The 20,132-nt window shown below is 45.4% G+C and overlaps 2 pseudogenes; one reads left to right on the forward strand and one right to left on the reverse strand.

The window, feature by feature from the left end:
* Nucleotides 1-10,598: 10,598 nt before the first annotated feature.
* Nucleotides 10,599-12,604, reverse strand: LOC123475698 (annotated as a pseudogene).
* Nucleotides 12,605-19,387: 6,783 nt separating this feature from the next.
* Nucleotides 19,388-19,916, forward strand: LOC116931309 (annotated as a pseudogene).
* The last annotated feature ends 216 nt before the right edge of the window (nt 19,917-20,132 follow it).

Below are 20,132 nucleotides of genomic sequence, written 5' to 3' on the forward strand. Positions count from 1 at the left end.
AGGATTTAATTATTAACACATACTCAAATGTCTTCTTAAATGTAAACATACTTTAGTTTTCAGTCAGAATTTTTTCTAAGTTCTTAACTGAATCCTTCAAATAGTAAGGAAAATGTAAAAACATAATTATATAAATTGGTGGAGTGGTTAAGGATCTCGACTGTGAATAACCATTAAGTGTGGTCCCGTGTTCAATCCCTATAGAAGACTTATTTTTTTCCGGTTTTAGTCAATAATAGACTAGTCTACCATTATATTATATTCTAAATTCACTGAATTTCATTATACATTTACGAGGGTTTCACTAGAAAATAACTGCTTCGGTACTGCTTGCTTTATTTTCTAAAAGTTTTTTTTTGCTTCAAGTAATTCTATAGTATTTCTATTTTGTTATTTTAAAATACTTGTTCCAAAATCCTTTAGTATTGCTCGAATTTTTAATTTTTATATTGTATTACTTGAGTAATGCTAAGTAAAGTTTAACTGAGCTGTTCCGGTGGTTAGTGTTTGCTGTGTATGGATACACGTACGGCATTGGATTCGCGGATCATGTATGTGTATTTGTATGTTTGTGTGTCGTATGTATGTTTGTACCTTCTATTTATCCTAGGCATTTAGTCCCTCTTTATTTGCAATAGCACTGTTAGATTTATGTACAGTCTTGGACCAAAGTAGGATGCGCCATTTAACCATCCCATGTACGCTTGTTTTCGAACGGCAAATGGAAGTCCGCTCTGGACGTTCCATAAACCATAGAATTACGTCCGCCTTGGACTTCCAATTCTTATTGAATGGACCAGTTTAAAACATCCTATTAACGTTCGTTTTTGGACTTCAAATAGAAGTCCGGTCGGGACGTTCTACGGAGAGGACATTGGGACGTTGTAAACACCTTACAATTACGTCCGCCTAGGACGTCCAGCTCTTACTGAGTGGACGCTCTTGAAACGTCCTATGAACGTAGATGTGCTAGTAGGGATGGTTTTGGTTATCCCCCCCCCCAAAAAAAAATTAAAAAAAATTAATTGTGGCTGATATATTAATGCATAACAAAAACATTAACAGCAATCGATAACTATTAAAAAGAGCTTTCTTTTCTGTGAATTGGTTTTGAAAAATATTGAAAAGGAAAAAACTGTTATAACATGAAATTTTTTTGCGGTTTGCTACTTGGGTCCAGTTTTGCGCTGGTTCGATAAAAAAGAAAAAAATTATCATGTCACAATGCTGCCTCATAAGTTTACTTTCTGTATCCAACAGTGTTATTTCCATCGTGGATGGAAAACGCAGCCTACACACTGAATGGAAAATTAAAAACTTTGACTGAAATCACACTGTAAGACGTTTAGGCTTATTATTAAACCTACATAAAATTCGTTGAATGATAAGAAATTAATTTTATTACCTCGAAATTAACAAAACATTCTTACTTCTAATGTCAAATTGTTTTCATGTTCTCTACGAATTAAATACAGCTTGTTGTTTTTTCATTAACAAAGTGTATTCTAATTAAAAATATACACACAAAATTTTTAAAATATCACAAACACAATAAAACTGGCGTAAAAACGAAATTCACATTTCAATAACATTTAGAAATAAACATTAAATAAAAAAACCAAAACAAACATCAGCCAGCTGATCGTCTGCTTGAAACAGAAGGAGGTGGCATCTCGTGATCCCTTGTAAAAAGGCATTGAAAAAGGGTTGTCTTAGGTGACGGAGACAAAGTTGTTATTTTCCATTAGAACTTGTGTTGTCAGGCAACACAAGTCCGGTCACACACGGTGGTAGTAGACGAAAGGTTTGTTCCCTAAACAACCCAACAACACTAGATATCGGTCATCGCGACGGCTCTCAGAGACGCTTCGTGGTGATTCTGAGCAATAGTAGCCTACAGCGTGATGCACTTTTTTGCACGGCGCGATGCACTTTTCTGTATGGCTTAATGCTTTTTTTAGTCCACACTCTCAACAGTAGAGTTTTCTGCAGGGCTGCCATTTTCATTAATTTTTTTCTTTTTTGTTTTTTCCTTATTTAGTTTATTGTTTGTAATTTATTTTTTAATGCAAATACAACGTTTCTAATTGAATTAATATTTTTTTCATTTTATAGAATAGAAGTTTACGTTAATTACGCATATGTTATTACGTAGTATGTTTTCATTAAGTTTACTGTGTATTGTCACCCAAGTGCCAACTAGATATCGCTCATCGCGACGGCTCCCAGAGACACTTCGTGGCGATTCTGGGCGATGGCAGCCTACAGCGCGATGCACTTTTGTGCACAGCGCCATGCATTTTCTTTTATTTTCAAATTTTCTGAGACGAGATGATGGGATAAAAGGAAGAAGAGGGGATCATTGTTAGGAATGAGATTGTCCCTTTATAACTCCTCTTGTTTCACCAACTAACGAATGAGCAATGAAAATGTGTGTTTATAATGAAGACACTGAAAACCAGTCTTCCAGCAACGAACAGCATGATGCAATAGCCAGCATGATTGGAAGCTCAGACGGCTGTTATTAACCAACAACCAGACAAGTATAATTTAAAATGTATTGAAAGCAAACATGAAAAGCAATTTAAATTATTTTAACAGCTTTACAGCAAAAAATTGGAGAGCTCTATTTCAAGTATGAAATGCAAGTAACTGACAAAAAGCACAAGATAAAGAAAAATACTCGGGAAGCAGTAAATCAGAATACAGTACACAAAAACAGTATAACAGAAAGAAGCAACATGGGAAACTTTCTTGTTACAGAATGAGTTTATGATTATGAATATTATTGGTGAATTGAAATTCAAGGTATGATTTACAAAGAAAATTTTGCTTATGCATTTATATAATTTATTTACTATTTTTTTTTCAAATGTTAGTGTCCCTTTTTTTCCTACCTAACATTTGTGAATGTGGAATGTCTCATACTCTCAGTTCTGTGTGTTGTTCAAGAGATGTGAGTGACAGCAAGCACAGGTTTAATTCAAGAAGAAAATCCTGTTCAAGAATATTGTAGTTAACAGATTGCATTGTAATTGATAGGTTCCTTTGAAATGAAAACAGCCGCTTTTAAATGTTCACATTGTGGTTTCGTAAAGGAAGCAGTTACGGAAGACTATATTGCCCATGATAAAAGCTCGTGCTCAGATCATTTCGAAAATGATGTGATTTGCGATCAATCTTTTCCCCAGATCTCCGATAATTTTGTTGGCCATCTAGCGGTAAGGATTGTAGCATTTTTAAAATGTTTTTTATTAAAAAACCGAATTAAAGTTGAATTAAATGAATAAATAAAAAACAAAACAATAAGAAGATTAAACAAATTGGACATCAGTTAAATTTTGTTGTTAAAAGTAAAAAAAGTAATAATAGATTGTTAATTTTCCCACTAGAAGGAAACTATGGTCACCTTATGCTTGGGGCTATCCCAAAAATTGATCGCAATCGGTGGTCGGAGATAAAATCAAATAAATTTTTATAAAATTATACTATGTTTTATTTTCCTTTCCTAGATGGCGAAAAAATTGCATATTACTTTTTTCCCATTTGCTGTCGGCAACTGACGTCACCTGAAAAAAGGCTCCTCCCCTTAGAAAAAATTTGGGCATCTCCCAATGTTAAAAGCTCTTACGGCGTTGAGCAACCGTAACAACCCTGCTACCACCTTTCTGTGTACCCATGAAATACGGTAGGGTTTGCCACGACAACCGAGATCAAGTTGGAATTTTACCAATTAATTAGTGGCAACAACGCTGTAAAAAAGGGAACTGGATACAAGTAATTTTTTTCACAAGTAGATAAAGTAATTAGCACAAATCTAAATAAATATGTTCAGTAGTAACTAAGGCGATAGGAACTAAAGCTCATAAGTATATTTAATCTGAAATATTAATATATTCATGTAAATTTATATTTTTTTAAAATTTTGGTAACAAGTAATAATTGCCATAAGTATTCGGCAGCTAAACACTTCTATATATGTTCCCAAGTAATTATGGTTACTAACAGTGTTGCCCCCAGATCTTTTTTTTTTCAAGATCAAAGCTTTTTTTGATCAAAGAAAAAAATTATTATCACTCAGATCATTCGAGAATGATGTGATTTGAGATCAGTTTTTTCCCTAGATCTCCGATTATATTTTGCCCATCTAGCGGTAAGGTTGTAAGGATTGTAACATATGAAAAAAGTTTTATACTTAAACAAACAGAATAAAAATAAAATAACATAAATAATATGATAAACAAAAAAATAAGAAGATTAAACACATTTGACAGAATTGGTATTACTTTGTTAAAAGTTAAAAATAATAATAATAAAAGGTTGTTGATTTTCTGACTAGTGTCAACGATTGTTCACCCTATGCTTAGGGCTATCAAAAAATTTATCGCGATCAGTGATCGGAAATCAAATCAAAATCATTTTTCGGCGATTTGATCTCAGATTTAAATTTTGATCCGAGATTTTTATTTCGCTGAAAAAATGAGCGCGATCGGGGATTCGTGTGATGTTATTTATGTTTATTGTTTATTTTTCTTTTGTTTTAATTTATGCAATACAATGCCTTTTACCTTTACCATTTTGTTTCAATTTTTTAGAATTTTTTTGAATGTTACTTAACAGAAGCAATGGTATGCTTTCATCAAAATTAGTGTTATAATTGTGACTTATCACCCATGGGCATTCGGTTAGTGTAACCAGTTCCAAAATCTGTATTGCAATAATTGAATAAATGCAATAAACCGATTCGGCTTTGCTTCGGTGTTGTCTACTTCCTTGAGCGCCTCTCGAACAGCGATGACAACTTTGTCCATACCTAGAACCGGGTAGAAGGCCGTTAGACTTTCGTTACCGCAGACGGAGCTATTTTTTATTTCATAGATGAAATCCAGCTACTTAGCGGGGTCACGTATGCGGAAGATGGTGTCGTTATCCGTTGTGTATTTAATACTTGGGGCTTGATACGCACACTCCCCTTCGTCAATTTTTAGAAATCCTAAGTTCACCGCATTGTCGTAGTTGCAGACAGTGGCATTGAACGCCGCCGATGGGGCAAGGAGGGAGAGTGCCAGTAGGGATGTCACAAAAAATCTAAACATACAATTACACGAACTGGATTGAGAGACTATGTTCACAATTAATGTTCTACTCTATGTAACCTAGCAATGTCATAGTGGGTACAAGGGAGGGAGGGTTCACAGGGAAAATGTCAGCAAACAAAGAAGGGTTCCTAACTACGTGTTCTGTGCTGTTCCTTCCTGGTGAATACTCGAATTTTAACCTAAACATAGTAACCTAAACGTGGTGGCTAAGTAATCTAATACTACTAGGGGAGGTTTGGCGTCATTCTAAGTAGCGTGGTGGTCTAAGGGCTCTCCATGGTCGGAAACCTGGGTGGTGATCGGGGTGGGGTACTTCTATGGGGCGAAGTGGAACCGGTGACTCCAGTTTCGGGGAGTTAACCCCGAAGCGCGGGTCTTCGGGCTCAGCATCCTCGGGGGCTGGTGGCTCTGCGTGGAGATCTATGAGGTTGAAATCGTCCCTTTCGGTGCGCTCTTCATCAGTCGGGGCTGGGAGTTCGAGTTCGTGGGGTTAGGTTAGGCGGCCTGTCTTCTTTACGGTTGTCCTGGAATTCGACGCAGGGTTCTTTCTTCCAGATCATTGATTCGTAGAGGGGTTTGATCCGGTTCACGTGAACTAACTCGGTCTGTTTGCCGGCGCAATAATGGATTTCTACGGCGGGGTTATCGTTTACTTTTACGATGCGGAATGGACAGATGAATTGTGGAACTAGTTTCTTACGGGTACCTGGAATCCTTGATCCATGTATTTACGTAGCATCTCTACTATCGTTTTATTGAACTTCTCTGTAACTGAAACCAAGAATGACAGTGGCAGCTTTGGGCCAACGAGTGAAAGAATATTGTAACAATATGTTGTATTGACGGTTCACAAGACTAAGACTGCCTCCCGATACACGACTACGGGGGACTATATATGGGGGGAAACACTGACGTCACACGTCCGGTAGTATTTAATACTAACCGGATCACATAACGTGGCCATTGACCACGTGACATCCCCCCCTCTAGCTGCATTCGTCCCCGAATGCATTACCAAAACAACAAACAAAAAAAAGATATAAACTATAATAAACATGGCCATAAACAACGCTGCTCCCACACCCCATAGCTCGAATGGGTATGTATGATGTTCCGACGCTCGTTTTTCCCTCTCCGAGTCGTCTACTAAGTCGTCTACCGACCGCAGTTGAATAGGTGGGAAAACTTCCTCAATCCGCGGTCCCAGTAGTCCTAGCAGAAGGAAAAGAACCCCCACTGCCACCTGCGGCATTTGTCCGTATCGTACCGGTGGCATCCGGACTCGTGTCGATCGACGCACCTGATCGTCCATTCTTTCATTTCGAGCTTCTTGCACCTCCTCGTCCAGGGGTATAGTCTCTCTAGTTTCAGCCTCTCGATCACGGATGTCCTTCCCCTGGCCTCTATTGTCTGCTCTGCTTCCGTACACAGTCCTAGTTGGTCTCCGGGCCACGAAAAATAGTCGCCATATTCCACTAACACTTCTCGGATCTTTTCTCTGTCGGTCGGCATTAATCCTTCTCCAATCCTGGGCTCCCGACGCGCTTTCTTCTCTGCCCCTGCTGTCGCGACGGCTACTGGCGTGTCTCCCTCCTTGATTTCGGTCACTGGCTCGATTATTCCTAACACCGTCCCCTATTCGATCCATTGTTTGTGGTCCGATAAGTGGGTTATCGCCATCTGTCCGATAGTTCCCACGCCGCTAACTAGGACCTTACCCGTCGACACCCTTTTCGTCCTCTGCAATGCTTGGGATGGTTCCACCAGTGCACCTTCGCCAAACCCATTCAAATCTAGTGGTTGAGTTGCGACCACTTTCCTCGATCGGGGTGGGACCCAGCATCCATTCTGGACTACTAGTTTCGGTGCTTCCTCCGTCATCTCTTCCACCAGTGCTCCCATGGCAATGTCTCCAATGAAGATCTCCGGTAGCGCCCCAGTCTTCATCCGCGTTCCAAGTTTTTCCAACATGTCCTTCCCCAGAAGTAAGTCGATGTCGCCGTCCAGAACCAAAGCCTCCCCCTCGACGGTCATCGTCCCATCTGATACTGACAGCATTGCGGCTCCTCCCGGTTGAATCTCCTTGCCCTCAACTGATACTAGACGATTTGCGCGCCATGGTGTCACTGTTATCCCTAGTTCTCTCACTAATTTGGGCGAACACACGGACACTCCCGCCCCTGTATCTATCACGGCAGCCACCCGTTTTCCCCAGCACCACACATCCAGTACTACCATCCTCTCGATGTCGATTTTCAGAATTGGCCATGCTAGCACCTCCGGGTCTACATGCTGTGTTCCTACTAGACCAATTACTTGCCTACGCTCTCCAGCGAATCGCACCTGCTGTTGCTGTTGTGGTGCCCCTCCTTCTCGCTGGGAGCTCGGGCAGTCGCGACGTATGTGTCCTATCCCTTCACACCCGTAGCATCGACCTGTCCGTCCGGCGTCCGACCCCTCAGGCCTCCCTGACCGATTGTTCTTGTTGGACACTCTCTCCCGATGTGTTCCTCCGTCTTATATCTGCTGCAGATAGGTTCCCCATCCGAAGTCCAGTCCATTTCAGTATCGATCGGTTATCCGACCGATACTGTTGACTCTCCGCTCTTTCTCCTTGCTGTGCGGCTGCCCCTGATGCGTTCCTTGATGCAACGGCTCCTATCAGTCCCTCTAGCAATTTTTCTATTCGATCCATTCTCTCACTTCCCGCCGTTGGTGTTTGTTTTCCGACCACGCCCATCGCCCATTCCTCGTGTCTTGCTCGGGAAGTCATTTCCTGATACCGCTTAATTTCTTGAAGGAATTTGTCACATGAGTTGGGTTTCAAACTCCAGAGTTTCTCTAATAAACTTGGCTTGAGTCCTCTCCATAGGTGCGCCAATTTCGTAGCTTCGGACATATTCGGGTATACTCTGCGGCATAAATCCAGGATGTCGTAAAAATATTCGATCATGGATTCATCGATCCCTTGTTTGCGTTCTCTCAGTTTCGCTTCATTGAATTGATTCTGATTGACTGGCTTGAATTGCTCCAACAGCTGTGTTTTAACTCCTGGTACAATTGGCGGTTCCTACACCATCCTCCCATTCGGCTGCTAGTTATCCCGCGGCCTCTTTGTATGAGTACCACTTCTGCGCTGCCCCGGACAGCGACAGCTCCACGTGGTCGCGAAGTTCGTCATCTCCCCATCGATTATATCTCCCGATTCTTTCGTATCGATGCATCCACTGCACGACGTCTTCCCCGTCCTTCCCCCCAAAGGTGGGTGGGGATTGGAATTTTATCTGCGCGGCCATCGCGTGCCTTGCGCCCACTTGCTGTTGAGCTGCTCTGAATCCCCGGATGTAGCTACTGATATTCGATGATCTTCTTCTCAAATCCGTGAAATCCCACTCCGGCTGCTCTTCTCCGTGTTCTCCCGATCCTTCTTCCTCTTCAGCGTCCTCCCACCGCTCAGTTTCCTCCTCACTGAATGTGAGATGATACTGCTACCGAACGGATACCGGTTGCTGCTCGTGTTGGGGTTCGTTAGCCCCGTCCTCTATTTCTCCTCGGTCTTCCGTTCCGCTTTCCCTCAATGGTCGACTGCGCGTCCTCGCCTGCCCCTGGGATGCACTCCCGATCTCGGGTATCCCCCAACTACCCCGTGCCATAAACCGTCCCTGAGCGTCTCGGATTCTCTCCCCGCTCCTTACGTCCTCCTCTCCTATCATCTACTTCCCGCAATCCTCGCACTGCTTGTTTCTTGCCGAACTCTTCAGCTCACGGTTCACTTCTCCGCTTCTTGCCGAACACTTCGGCTCACGGTTCACTTCTCCGCTTCTTGCCGAAAACTTCAGCTCACGATTCACTGCACCGATTCTTGCCGACCACTTCGGCTCACGGTTTCCACTATCCACGTTCCCTCAATGTACCCGTCTGCACCGCCTTAACCCTTTTCACCGTCTTCCCCCCCGGCGTCTCTCCTTCGTTATGCTTCCCCCGATTGACCTACGGTCGGAGCCGTGACCCCGTACCCCAAAAATTTAAGGTGTGAAGACCAGTTGGGTCGTCGACTCTCAGGGGTCCCTGACAGCAACCGCCTCCGCAGCACAGAATCGAACAGAAACACAACCACGAAAGAGACTTACCGGAGGTTCTGCATCTCCACCATGTAACAATATGTTGTATTGACGGTTCACAAGACTAAGACTGCCTCCCGATACACGACTATGGGGGACTATATTTGGGGGAAACACTGACGTCACACGTCCGGTAGTATTGAATACTAACCGGATCACATAACGTGGTCATTGACCACGTGACAATATGATAGCTGTATTAGACTATTCAACTGGTTCCTAAATATCGATAAAGATAGTTACATTTACATTCAAGCAACATATATAAATAAGATGTTACCCAGGGTCCACAATTAGGAGTGGGCAATGACCAGAGATGTCAATATACAAGTGTGACTCAATAGAAATCACGCATCAATTTATTCAATACACTCTAGAATATAATACATTAGTATACATTATACAATAAATGATTTCAATTAAGTACCTGAATGCAGAGTATAATAGAATAGACACACACAATCAAAGACATAAAGCAGCGGACCAAATTTAGAGCTGTCAGAACGTTACCAGGCAAAATGGCCTCTTACGACTCGGAAAGAATTCAAGATTTGACAAAGACAACTGGGTTTCTGATCAGCTGATAATTACACCCTCTAATTATCGACGTGACATCTACCGTTAAGAAATACAAACATAAATCAGGTCTACAGCAGCCGAATAAATTACGCGTAGATTTTTGCTGGAACAGTAAGGCTATTTGTTTGTGGGTGGTAGGTTGTGGGCCTTAACTACTTAATCTGCAGTTTTCTGCACAGAGAGGAGAAGAGTTCCGAGATGAAGTTTGAGCCTCAGTCTGTAAAGATAGCTGTTGGGGGGCCGTGATATAAAATAACCTTGTCCATTAAAACTTGGCTCGTGGTCAAGGCGGTCTGATCTGGAAGGGCAATGACCTCTACCCATTTGGTGAAGTAGTAGGTGATGACAAGGACGTGGTTGTTTCCCTGCAGAGAGTGGGGTTGAATGGGCCCCAGGAAATCTAGCCCAAGTAGCTCGAAGGGTTTAGATGTTATACCTAGTGGGTTTAGGAAAGCTCGGATGTTTGATCGCCATTGAAGAGCGCAAGCTTCACAAGCTAGACCATATTCCTTGACATCGGACAGCATCGTCGGCCAGTAGTATTTGTCCCGTTAGCGTAGGATTGTCCTTTGGTAGGCTAGGTGACCGGAGAGCGGAGAGTCGTGATACTCCTGTAGCAGGGGTTGCCTTAAGCTACGTGGGACTAATACTTGGGTTTACGCGAAACCTCGCCTCTTCTTCAAAGTTGGTTCGTTTTGGCGGACCAATAACCCATTAGATATTGAATACAGTTCGATTTCCTTCGCCCAGATCTGGGTGCTGTTTTCCTCGCTAAGGGTGCCGTTCTCCAGGTAGTCCTTTATGTTGCAGCAGGGGGGTCCTTCTGTTGTTTGCAGAACATGGTGTCATCGGCTTTTGGGGCGACTTGTACTGATTGGACCGGAATCCTGGACAGGAAATCGGCGTTCTCGTGAACGCGACTGGGGCGGTACTTGATGGAATACTTAAGGTTGGCCAACATGATCGACCATCTTTCTAGTCTCCCAGTTTCATCCTTGAAAGTTTGTAACCACTGGAGTAGTCGGTGGTCGCTGACGATGACAAAGGGCTCGTCCTGAAGATAGTGGCGAAAACGTTTTATTCCAAAGATCACTGCCGCAGTTCATCCAAGGAGGGTGGTCTAAAGGACATATGTCCCAGTGTAGTGTGACGTGGGAGGACGATGGTATGACTGGTCTCATTGATTAAGGTGATTTTGAAAAACCGTTTTGCTTCGTAGAGACGTAGTGGTCTACTCGAAGCATGGGAGTAGTCGGGAGTCTTTGAGGAAGCAACAGGTAGTGTCGAGAGATAGCTTGAAACCGGTCTACTAGCCGCCATCATGATCGGCTGGTCTACGTTTTGGAGTTTATCAGAAGCCTTCACTCGATAGACCCGCCGTTCACGACCGTCGATCACGAAATTGTGTTGATAAAGAACGTCAAAACCTAGTACGCATTCTTCCATAATTCTCTGAACGACAATGAACTCTTGTTGGAAGGGTTCACGGGGCCTCTCGTCCTCGACGAGAACGTTAACTACCACGGTTCCCTGGCAGATCAGGGGCCTGTTACTGATGTCAAAGAGGTCTACGGCTACCACCCTTGAATATAGTAGGTCATCCTGCTGTCGTAGCTTGTTGAAAAGTGCGCTATTAATTAGGATTTTTCCCGCTCCGCTATCTACTAGGGCATTAAAAGAACAATTCCCTATTTGTAACCTTATTCTCGGGGTGGTGGGGCTTTTGGATACGGACTGGACTATTTGTTTGGGCTTAGGGTACCCACCGAGTGGCCCAACCTGTGGTTCGGTGGCTTTTAGTTTTCCGCCTGAAACCGCAGAATGCCCGCTCGTGCTTGGGGCGTTTCGTGGTGATTTTTGGCGGGTGGTGGGGGCCTCGGATTTTTATGGTGGGGCAGAAATTGTGGCGGTGACCCACTTCCCGACAGGTGGTGCAGGTGTCGTTCCTTTGTTGGTACTTTGTGAAACATTTTTCCATCGTATGGAACCCGTATGTGTTGTGGAAATCATAAAACATCGAGGCTCTTCTGAAGGCTACTGGTTGTGTGAGATTATGGTCCCTAGTTTTTGGGTTGAGACCGGGCTGCCGGGGAGCTAGCTGTTTCTTCATGTCTGCGAAGCTCTGTTGAAATTCCGATGTTTGCGCGGAGACGGTTCTGTCGATCTTGGTGTTAAGTTTTTCGAGGGCTTCGAGTACTCCCGCTAACTTGTTTCGATTTCTCGGAATATTGGGCGAGCTATATTCCGCTTGTATGCGTACGCATGTCTGGTTTTCTTCAATAGTCATTGCGGCAAGTTCTGCCTTGTTAATCGACGCCTCGAAGGATTTGAACTGTTTATGTTTTAGCCGCGGTTGCAAGTCGTGCTGGAGCCCTTCTATAAACCTTTCCATCGTCATTTGCTCCCTCGACGTGGTGGTGGCTGCATCTAACACGCCTTCCAGGGGTACGCCTTATAGAATGCTTTCCGGACGCGGTTAGCATAGCGATGCATGTTTTCTTCTGGTTCTCTCCTCATGTTGTTGAATTCCACGCTCCGCTGGGATCTTGTCTCGGTAGAGTGGAATAGCTTAAGCAGTCTTTCTTTGGGAACTGAAAACTCTTGCGCTAGTATGGGGTTATACAATTTGAAGTTATCGAACTCCTCCGCGGCCTCCTCATACAGCTTCGAGTGCATGAGGCGGAGTTTACGTGTCTCTTCTAAATTTCCCAAGTCTAGCGTGGCTTCGAGGTGAGCCGCCCAGTCGTCAAAACGGTCGGACCTCTGCCTATCACAAAAGATCGCAACCGAGCTAAACGCTTGCATTGCCTGTTCTTGTCGGACCCTTTTATTTTTGTCATCTAAGGTGACAGCTGGTTTCGGATAAGGGACAGCTGGTACTTGGGATCCCTGGATGTGAGGTGGAGGGCGGTTGTGTGTTTAGCAAGTGGGAGTTTTGTTGCCTACTGGATGGCGGGTTAACTGGTGTCGAAGCTACGTAACCTGGGAGGGCAATACTCTAAGAGGGTTGTCCAGATGGGGCAAACGGATTGGTGGGGGGGGTGTTATAGCCCCGCTGTGTTCTTTATAATGGGGTGACCCCCTGTAGTGTTGAAGGCGGGTACGGGTTGGTGGTTCCTTGTGGGATCTGGTTGCCGTGGGTTGGTTCTGCTCTGCTTGGGTAAGGGTTCTCGCGGTACTGATCGCTGTCTTCATGTGGACACGAGCTTCTAGAAGTCGGATTAACTCTTTTTCGTACGTCTCAAAGAACGTACCCGGCTGTACTGGAGACGGTTTGCTTGCACCCGCCCCATACACAGGGAGCACTGGTGTAAATGACACTTTCCTGTTTTACGGTGTTTTCATCGACGTGGGGCATGGGGGGGCGGACACTGGTGTTGGATGTAGGGTGTGGTGATGGGACATAGTTGGTGAGGCGATAGGCAAGCTAGTCGAAGTCGGAGGTGTGAATTGATCTGTCTCTTGGCGGGGAGTGGGATTCCCTGGTGTTTCTTCGATTGGGTCGGGATCCGATGTCGTCATAGGGCTGAACTCGGTTGGATCGGGTAAGTTTGGGGCAAGTTTGGTGAAATCTGGGGTTGGTACGTCGATAAGCCGCACCTTGGTGCTCTGTACTGTGTCGGTTCTCAGCGGTGGGGTTGGGGCGTCGATAGATGGGGCGGAATCACTGCTGTCGTACGAACACGGTATAACTAGCGTGTATCCCGTCCGCAGGTTTAAAAATTCGAAAAGTTTGGCTGGAGTGTCAAGGGAGGGGGATAGCGCTAGAAGGGAAAGCAATGAGACCCTGGTGTGCTCGTCACTTAGGCGGATTCGGCCGTTAGCTTCCAGGTGATGCTGGAGCTCGAAGATAAGCTCGTGTTCCGGAATATCGTGGATACGGGAATGCCAATATTGGCTGTGAAAGGAGGTCTTTTTATGGTTACTGGGCGTGAGGGAGGGGTCTGCTTCGTGTAGGAAAGTGCTTGCTTGGCGTAACAGCTCTCTTCTCTCCTCCTCTGTGTCACTGTATTCTTTAAATAAGGACCGTGCATGGTTCCGGAGTAGGTTCTTTTGCTGGGCGAATTGTGCTTCCCTCCGGTCTGTGTTCTTGGGGATATCGAAATTTACTATGGGGGCTGGGGGTTGGAGGTGTGGTTTTTTTTCGGGCGCCCAGGTGTGCCCACTTGTCTTCGTTTATGTGTTCCCGTACTTCCTATGGCGTAAAATATCCTTCTCCTGACCACCGGCTAGTCTTGCAGCTGTCGACAAACCTCTCTAGCTGTTCGTCAATGTATTTTTGGTTTGCTGCGGTTTGATTTGGTCCGGGACCCGTCCTGAAAGATGAAAAGGATTGACGGAAAGACTTCCCCCAACGCTTTAGAAGCGAACCTTCTTTTCCGCACTGCTCTCGTCCTTAACCATTACTATTTTTGCACGAATATTATTCACACGGCAACGGCTTAACGGGTAAGGTGGCCTTTGCTCACAATTTTGGGTCTTCGGGAGTCGGCGTGATTCAGCGTGAGTACACTGCGGAATGCTGTTTTTGGGCTAGGAAATCTTCTGGCTTAAAAGGACGCAAAATTTCTCTTTGTGAATTTTTTCCCCTAGGTCGTCTATGCACGAGCAGGTAGTAGACGTAATAGACGCAAGAAAATGGTTTTCCTCAGAAAATTTAAGGTTTCCAGGAGTCGGCGTGAGTCGGCGTGACTCAGCGTGATATTACTGTGGAACAGTGTTGTTGGTCCCAGGGGTTCCCTAGCTGGAAATGGTGCAAAATCCCTCCTCGTGAATTTTTTTACTCCCGCGTGAGCAATAACGGTTACCAATGGTGTGCGAAAAAATGGGGGAGGAGGGCAAAAAAAGAGAACATGAGTTTCTGAAACCCTCGTCCGTCTGCACGAACTCAACAAAAGAAAGATAGCGCTCGTGATTAAGCGCAGCACAATGTGTTACGACCCGCTCGTTCAATCACGCTGCACGGAAAACTACCCAACGCATGTCCATCCATTGAATGTGCATGCAACGCGTAGTGTCCAAGCTGAGGAGCCTGAACGAACGAATTGTTGTTGGTAGCGGTGCGAGACGGCAAAGGCGAGATCAACGGTTCGGCTTTGCTGCCACCAGATTCCAATAATTAATCAGTCACGTCAGACGTGACTGCAGTCTGTCTTGGTGGTAAACAAGTTCTGGGGTTACGATCCGTTAGTCAGTCATGTCGGCTGCCCGGATATGAAGTGATCGATAAATAGGAAGAGAAGAAGGATAGATTAGTGATTACTTACGTTTTGGGAGGCATTATTCACGCGGCGGATAAAGTTGTGTGGTGGCTACGGTGGTACGGCTGGGCAGATCGTTGGGACCAGCGCTACGGGATGATGTTCCGAGAGAAGAAACGGAAAGTTGACACTTAACAGTTTATTTTCCTCTTTTCAACACTTGCTAAACCGACTTACGGCCCTCTATGTCTACTGTTTTGCACACTCGCTAAAAGGGGACTAACTCGGGGGGCGAGAGAGATGTGGGTTTTATTCTTCATCTCAGTTAGGGACACTAAAGTTGGAGTGGGTCATGTAATAGACCGCAGCAACTCCTCCCAGCAACAGCAACCCCACCCAACAAGAAGAACGTCACGAATGCAACCTTCCCTGAGGCTAACTGTTTATGATAAAAGTAAAAGTTATTGTAAACTCTTCCCTTCTGTTGCAGATCTGACCACTAAAGGTCGTCCGGTCAAGGCAGACCCCTCAGATGCAGAGCCCGAATACAGAGAGTCTGCTACACACACTTGATGTTGTAACATGGTGTCAGAAGTGCTGACGTCTGCACAGTCCTGCACGTGGTTTTTTTAGACTGTGTACTGAACTCTCGTGTATCCAGCTTTATCTGGTGCATCCTGCTACTTCCTAATCTTAGTTTAGGATGTCGTCATCTCTCAAGACCCTTGAACCTTTTTCGTTCGGCGCCAGTGATTTGTCGTCACAGTGGAAACTTTGGCGTCGACAATTTGAGTTGTACCTGATCGCCATACGAACTGATGCTGAAGAAGATGTCGATGAAGAAAAACAGGTGGGCATGCTGATTACTCTTCTCGGTAGTGAGGGCCTCAAAATCTACGACACATTCACATTCCCTCAAGCACAAGCCGCAGATGCCCGCAAGATAAAGCCAGTGTTGGACAAATTTCAAGCACACTTTGAGCCCAGACATAGTGAGGTATTGGAACGTTTCAAGTTTCTAAGGCGTCATCAGCTTCCTGGAGAAACTTTAGACATGTGGTTAATTGAACTAAAAAGCCTGATACAGTCATGTGGTTATCCAGCTGGCGCAGTTGAGTCGGTATTACGTGATCAACTCGTGTTAGGTGTGGCGGATCCTATTGTGAGGGAAAAGCTTCTCTACGAAAACGATTTGAAACTGGCTAAAGCGTGTGATGTAATACGCGCGTGTGAAGCGTCCAAGAGTCAACTCACGATCATCAATACCCCGTCTGCAGCTGAGTCAGCACATGCGGTTCGAAGCTTCGACCGGAAGCCCCCCAGCAGGCCAGGTTATCGTCCGTCTACAAGCAGACAGCAGCCCACATCGACAAATCAAACCTTCCCGTTAACTCAACCTCATTCAGACAATCAGCAAGGGAGATGCAGTATATGTAATCGTTATCATAATAAAAATCAGTGTCAGTGTCAGTGTGTGTGGGTAATGTGCGCTGTCATGGTTGCGGAGTGCTTGGACATGTCGTCAATTGCTGTCCTAATCAGAATAGTCAACACCAGAGGCCACCACAGCAGCCAGGTCATCAGTCGCCGGCAGCAACAACAGGCAGGGTGCATGCGTTGGAAGAAGAACATCAGTGGATTGGCAACATTGAACAAGGAGGCACCGCAATGGCTTTTCCGAGGTCTGTTGGAGATGATTATTTTGTGAATCACATGTTGCAGTCGTCCAGTGGTGGGACCGAGTGGCACCAACAGCTGTCGCTAGATGGCGTCGACGTAAATTTCAAACTTGACTCTGGCGCCACCTGTAATATTCTTCCTCATAAGTTCTTTCTCCGCATGCCTCAACAACTTCAACGTCTTCGTCCAGGACCTATTGTTTGAAACTATGGTGCACAAAATGGCCTGCTAAAAGTTCTAGGCCTACAAACCGCTAAAATAATTCATCGTGGTGCTAAATTTGCGATGGATCTCGTGGTTGTTGACGAGCCTGGGCAACCACCGATCCTTGGTCTGCCATCTTGTGGCCAACTTAATCTCATCCGTCGAGTTGATGCCGTTCAGTCAACCCCCGTCAACCAACCTCCTCCAATAGTGGTGAAGTACATGGATGTATTTACTGGTCTAGGTAAATTACCAACAGAACACTATATAAAATTGTTATCTGGCACTAATCGTGTTGATCCAGTTATATGTGTGGCCAGTCGTCTGCCTTTTTGCCTCGAGGATCGTGTGAACAAGAAACTTCACGAAATGGAGGATGCGGGTATCATAACGCCTGTTCACGAACCCACTGAGTGGGTCAGCCGTATGATGGTGGTGGAAAAGCCGGATGGTGATGTGCGTATTTGTCTGGACCCGTCGGAATTGAACAAAGCAGTCCAGCGACAACACTTCTCAGTACCCACCATCGAACAACTCTTTGCAAAAATCAGTAAGGCCCGATACTTTTGCAGCCTTGATGCCGCCTCAGGCTTTTACCAAATACCATTGTCTACTGCAGCGTCCTACCTCTGTATGATGGCGACACCTAGGGGCCGGTATCGGTACCTGCGCCTGCCGTTTGGATTGAAATCAGCCCCGGGAGTCTACCTTCAAACCATGCTTGATCTGTTTGGAGATCTGCCAGGTGTTCTCATTTACTTTGACGATTTCCTCGTCACCGGAGAAACACAAGAGGAACTGCATGTGAATCTCGAAAAAGTATTCCTACGTTGCCGTCTTCACAACTTAAAACTTCAGTTAAAGAAGTGTCGGTTCTTTCTACAGGAACTTCCGTGGCTTGGTCACGTCATAGGACAGGGGACTCTCAAACCGGATCCAAACAAAGTCAGTGCAATTCTGGAAATGCCAGATCCCGCCACTTCCGCTGACCTTGTACGTATACTTGGAATGGTCACCTATCTTGACAAATTTTGTCGGGACCTAGCTGGACTCACCAGACCACTTCGTGACCTGCTAAAAGCTGATGCTGCGTGGATCTGGGAGGAGCCTCAAAAGTTAGCATTCGCCACATTGAAAAAGGCCCTAGCGTCTCTACCTGTCTTACGTCTCTTCGATCATTCTCAACCTGTTGTCGTTTCGGTGGATGCGTCACCCATAGGCATTGGAGCTGTGTTGCTGCAAAACGGACAGCCTGTCGCATATTCATCAACGTCGCTCACGGAGACTCAAAAACGCTACTTTCAAATTGAAAAGGAACTCTTAGTGATTCAATTTGGTCTACTACGGTTTAAACAATACGTATACGGACAGACAGTGGTAGTTGAACCAGACCACAAGCCGCTGGTTGGCCTCTTGGAAAAACCAATCGCGTCTTGTTCGCCCAGAATCCAGCGGATGCGTCTCCAGTTGCAACAATTCGACTTCAAATTGGTGTACAAGCCGAGCAAGGATCTATTCATCGCTGACACACTCAGCAGAGCACCGTCCCCCAACTTGTTTAATGATGACGTCACTCAAGGGTGTGAGGAGCAAGTTCATGCAGTGCTCGACCTAGTCATCCCGAAAGCGTCCACTAGAGAAAAATTTGCAGCTGCAACGAGTGCGGATCCTACGCTTCGTCTCGTCAAAGAGATCCTATCCAAAGGTTGGCCTGAACACAAGTCTCATTGTCCAATAGCGGCGAAACCGTTCTGGGGTGTTTGTCACGCCCTTTCTGAAGTAGACGGACTACTTCTGTATGGCAGTCGACTAGTAGTTCCAGTATCTCTCCGTCCCGAGGTCATGGAGGGGATTCACGATGGACACTTTGGTGAACTGAAATGCATTCTGAGAGCCAAATCAGCTGTGTATTGGCCGGGATGCGATGATCAAGTCCGAAACATGGTTTCTAGCTGCGTAACATGCCAAACACATCACCATCGAAATCCATCACCGCCTCTTCGTCCTGTGCCGCTGCCTTCACACGCATTCCAGCATGTGTCGGGAGACATATTCACCTTCGAAAGTGTCAATTATCTTCTCATTGTTGATGCATACAGCAAACGGCCGTCTTGTGTGCCTCTCCGTTCGCTGACATCCTCCTCCATCATTGCGGAGGTTGAGCGTGTATTCTGTGATTTCGGTACCCCGGAAGTGTTCATGTCAGATAACGGTTCTCAATTTGACTGTGCGGAGTTTCGCGCTTTCTGTGATAGGCGCAACATCCGTGCAGTGTCATCCAGCCCCACTTACGCTCAATCCAATGGTCTCGTGGAGCGTCATATCCAGACTGTAAAGCGTACCATCCTTAAAATGTTTGAATCCGGTAAAACGCTTTGGGAAGCTTTAGCAGCCATTCGGTCTACTCCAGTATCGAATTATCTTCCATCACCATCAGTTCTTTTGCAAGGTCGTTATCTGCGAGGAAATCTTCCGTTTTTGCCAGACCGACTTACTCCGCAGCATGTCCCAGCGACTTTCGTTCAAGCTCAGCTACAACGTCAACAGGCGATGGCCTGTTTTCAACATGGAGGCCGCCTTGATGTCCGTGGCTCAGCCCTCAGAATCGGGCAGAGCGTCAGGGTACTCATCAGTGGTTTGTGGCTACCTGGAACTATAGAATCCGTCTGTACAGCGCCGGACTCTTATGTTGTTCGTTTGGCTGACGATCGTGTTTTTCGTCGCACACGCCGTGATATAAATATCGACAATTCGTCCAGCGTATCAAGCACAGCCCATACAGTGGCCGCCGGTCCCATACTTCCAAAGTTATTGTGGCACCTGACTCTCAATCATCCGGTCCGCCCGGAAGTTCCTCTCATCATTCCGTCAACACCACAAATAACAGGACCTCCCCATCCAAATCCTACAACAGTGCCGATTCGTCGTGGTCGGCCTTCCAAAACTACACCACCTACGCCTTCCCAGCAACAGGTGATTCCTCCGGAAGCAGTGGTTAATCAGCCAGGATCTACTCGTTCCGCAGTGGTTAATCAGCCAGGATCTACCCGTTCCGGTCGTCAATACTTGAAGTCATAAATTTGAATTTTTTTTATTTTATAAGTTAATGTGTGTGATAGCTTGCGTTCTGTTGTGTTGGTTCAGTCACCTCAATTATGTCACATTCTCATCACTATCTTGTGCGTTGTTTAGTGTATGCAAGGCTGCTAGTGTTAACTAAGAGTTGTAGTTGTGTAATTGTCCTTGCA

The sequence above is a fragment of the Daphnia magna genome, linkage group LG9 (genome assembly GCF_020631705.1).
Source record: "Daphnia magna isolate NIES linkage group LG9, ASM2063170v1.1, whole genome shotgun sequence".
NCBI classification, from domain to species: Eukaryota; Metazoa; Arthropoda; class Branchiopoda; order Diplostraca; family Daphniidae; genus Daphnia; species Daphnia magna.